Source organism: Hibiscus syriacus, unplaced genomic scaffold (assembly GCF_006381635.1).
Source record: "Hibiscus syriacus cultivar Baekdansim isolate YM2019G1 unplaced genomic scaffold, ASM638163v2 tig00113725_pilon, whole genome shotgun sequence".
In the NCBI taxonomy this organism is placed as follows: Eukaryota; Viridiplantae; Streptophyta; class Magnoliopsida; order Malvales; family Malvaceae; genus Hibiscus; species Hibiscus syriacus.
Window position 1 is genome coordinate 9,723,233 of NW_024063471.1, and position 4,428 is coordinate 9,727,660.

Genomic DNA, 4,428 nt, shown 5'->3' on the forward strand with positions numbered 1-4,428 from the left:
CATAAGAATTACATAATAAGGAAATGAGTCTTCATATTAGTAATGAGTAGGCTAACCACATAGATTTTAGAAATGGTTGATAAATGATGATATTAGCATTAAGGATGTAAATAATGGAATATAAAATGAATTGAAAGATTCCATGAGTGATGAAATTGTCAGAAGTTCATAATAGAAGGTGAATTATTATAATTGTATTGGATGAGTAATCCATGTAAATTATAATAAAATTGAGGTATTAGTGCACTGGCAGTATGGGAATAAACCATAGAATGTATAATGATGGAAATAATTAATTGATATGATGAATGATTATTATAGTAAAGACTACTCTAAAATAAAAGATCTAGAGGCCTAACTTTGCATATGATAGAAAGGTGTCATTTATGCCAGTTAGATGAAAGACTAAGTGTATTTGAGGGATAATTGTGCATATGACATAAAGGTGTCAATTATGCCAGTTAGATGAATGGTTAAGTACCGTTGAGTAAAAGAATAATGGCCTAACTGTGCATTGACAGAAATATGTCAATTACGCCAGCTAGGTGAACGATTAAGTACTGTTGAGTAAAAGAATAATGGCCTAACAGTGAATTGGCAGAAAGGTGTCAATTATGCCAGTTAGATGAACGATTAAGTATCGTTAAGTAAAAGAATAATGGCCTAACTGTGCATTGGTAGAAATGTGTCAATTATGCCAGTTAGATTAACGGTTAAGTAGCGTTGAGTAAAAGAATAATGGCCTAACTGTGCATTGGCAGAAATGTGTTAATTATGCCAGTTAGACGAACGTTAAACACTGTTGAGTAAGAGAATAAAGAAATTTTAATGATTTTAATATGAAGGGATGATATATATATATATATATATATATATATATATATATATATATATATATATATATATATATATATATATGTAAAACAATGTATAATGGTATGAATGGATGTTATAAAGGAAAAAGGTAAATAGAATATCAAATGCATGAAAAGAATGCCAAAAATGAAAGGTATGATAATGTATAAAAGGCATGTAAGGATGACATAATTGAAATACATATAGGTGCATTATAATGATGAATGGAGGTTATCAATGAAAATAAAGAATAATGACTAAAGAGATAAATGGAAAGGGAAAATGTAAAGGACGATAAGTATGCTAGGCATACAAAAAAGAATTGAGAAAATTTTGAATGAAATATGGTTTAAATGAGAAGGAGTATGTGATAATTAAAGAATATATGATTTTGTACAAAATAAATAAATGTGACACATTTAAGTATATTCAAAGGTTATGTTACAAAATTATGTTTCTCTAAGTAATTACTTAACGTGTGTTTATTTCACACATATGTAGAGGCAAGGACTAGTGCGTAAGGAGTGTAGCAGTATCAACAACTTTCAACAATTAAAGCTTGACTCGTCAATAATATTACGACAATCTTATTTAATTTAAGAACTTAGTTGGCATGTAATTCAATTATGGTAAATATTTTGTAATGTAATTATGTGATAGTTTAGTATGATGTTTTTAGAAATATCTTATTTTATAGTTGATCAATTTGAAACAAATTTTTACGGGTTTTCAAATGAAAAATATTTTTATAAAGTAATGTGACCTATTTATCTCGTGTATGGAAAGGTATACGAGATATAGGTGTTACATGATGGCTCCGTGAACAAAGTCTATTTAATGTTCTATGCAACGAATAGGTGGCAGCCCACTTGGTATTTCTTATAGAAATAGGTCTTCAAACTCCTACAATAAAGACAACAAAAGAAGGAAAATTTTTATCAAGGTAGTTAGTGTTCAAAAAATTTTCCTTATACATGAGCACTAGTGCTTCCTTTGCCGTCATTAAAAACCTTTTCAACTCTCTCTTTTTAGAAAGAATGATGATTTTCATTTCCTCATTTTGATCACACTTCTATGCTTTTACCTCCATTTTGGTCTCTCTCTATTTGGCTCTTTCAAATTTTCCTCTCAATTGATTTTTGTCTTCGTGTATTTGCTTTAGTGAAAGTGGAACAAAAGTGATATTCCTTTCCCCATGGGTGAATGTATGCCAGTTGATATACCCGTCATGGATCACTCGCCTATCAAATTGCCAAGGCTTCCAAGTAGTAAATTGTTAGCGTTCACAGGAACGACATCACATAACACCTTGTCTTTGTACTTCCCAATGGAGAAAGCAATTCGAACTTGCTTGGTCACATTGAGTTCTCCTCCATCGTTGAGCCATTGTAGTTTATAAGGTTGTGGATGCTTTGCTTTTGTCAAGCCAAGTATATCTACCGTTAAGGTACTAACAACATTAGTGCAACTACCTCCATCCATAAAAACAAAACATACCTTTCCTTCAACGTGGCAGCGAGTATGGAAGATATTTTCACGTTGTTCATCTCCTCTATTGGATTTCACGTTTAGGATCCTTTTGACAACAATAACATCTCCTTCCACGACATTATTCTTCATCAATGGTAGCATCTTCATTCTCATCATCTTCTTATTCCGATTCAACTTCTCTATCATCTCAAAGAATCATGGTGTTGCGATTTGGACATTAGCTTGTAGTGTGTCCACACCCCAAATACTTAAAACATTGTATGTCATGAGAACGATTTGGAGTGGCAGTTGTCTTATTCTTGCTGGTTTCGACAATGGGCTTACTTCTTGGGTGGTCATCATTTTTCGTGGGATGGCAATGGAGTAGTCTTCTTGTATGAACTTTTCCCCCATTTTGAATTTGTACTCCTATAATATCGTGTGACACCTTTCCTTTTGAGTTACTTTTCCACCTTCATGGCCATATGCACTATGTGTTCCATCTCCACATAATATTACAACTCAGCCATGTTCGCAATGTCCGAATTAAGTCTCGCTAGAAATCTTGCCATTTTGGCTTCTCGATCCTCATTGATGTTGGCTCGAATTATGGCCACCTCCATCTCTTTGTGATAATCTTCAACACTTCAATTACCTTTTGAAAGGTTTTAAAGATGGTTAAATAACTCATGATGGTAGTGGGTTAGAATTAATCGCCTTCGCATCACTACTTTTATTTCATCCCATTTAGTGATAGGATGTTATCCATTGCGTCTCCTACTTGATGTCAATTGATCCCACCATATTAGTGCATAATTCGTAAACTCAAGGGCAACAAGTTTTAGCTTGTTGAGTTTGAAATAATCATGGCACCCGAAGATGTTCTCTACATTATTTTTCCTTGCTTGGTAAGCCTCGGGATTTGTCTTGCCTTGGAATGGTGGAATGAAAATCTTGATATTAACAAGATTTTCATCCATTAATGGTGAAACCTTTGGGTCCTTATACCTCGATTTCCCTTTCTTTATTGTGATGCACGATCTTCTTTTGGTCTTTCCACTAATTCATTTCCTCCTTTATTTGCATATTCTTTCTCTCAAAATCATTGAGTATGCTCCTATTCAATGCATTCCATACGTTCATGGAGAGGTTCCAGCCCTTCTCTCAAAATCCTGGTCAATTCACGCAACATGGCTTGCTTTTGTAAGTTTGGTTCAACGTTACCTGTAACTTGAGAATTGTCTCCCGAATGATGAGACATAATTAGTAAAACAAACCTCACAAATAAAAGGAAAAACCTCACCAAACACTCCAAGAAAAGTCACTCCCACTCGTGTTTCACTCGGGATGGCTTTTACCCTTGATGATCACTTTCCTTTTACCACTTGTGCTTTGATTTCAAGTCCTTTTGGGAACTTCCTCAAGGTTACCAAGTGTCTAGTGGAATTTGGCTGAAATAATTATGGCTTGGTCGCAAGGATAGTGAAAAGAAATTGGCTACAAGGAAAAAAAAATGGTAAGTAAAGGTAACAAAATTGAATAATGGAATATAATGATGAAGTAAATTTTTTTTCTTTAAAGATGAAAAGAATTATTGTCTCCCTCTTTAAACTTTTTCTTTCTTTTGTTTTTTAAAATTATTTATTTTTTTGATTTTTTACTAATCTAGGAGAGAGAAAATGACACGATACGCTTACTAAATTGGCAAGCTCTGATACCAAATGATATGATCTCGATTATATGTTCCGAGTCATATATGAGTGTGCTCGATCGTGATTCTAGTAAGAACTTCGCAATGCTTTGATTGAAGATTGAAAATGCACAAACAACATTACAAGAAGGGAAATATGTATATATAAATATGTATATGAAACTAATGGAAATGATAGAACGAAGTTGAACTGGATTGTAAATGAAAGAAGTGTGGTTGTGATAGTGGTTGAATGGATGTAACGAAAATGGTGAAGGATGTTTGTAATTGGCGTTGAGAATGACAGTAATTCAAAGGATAGATTATGACCCTCTAACTATATATAAGTTAGGAACCAATAATATAATAAGGTGGAAAGGTATAAGTGGTAGGATATGGAACGTGACCCACTA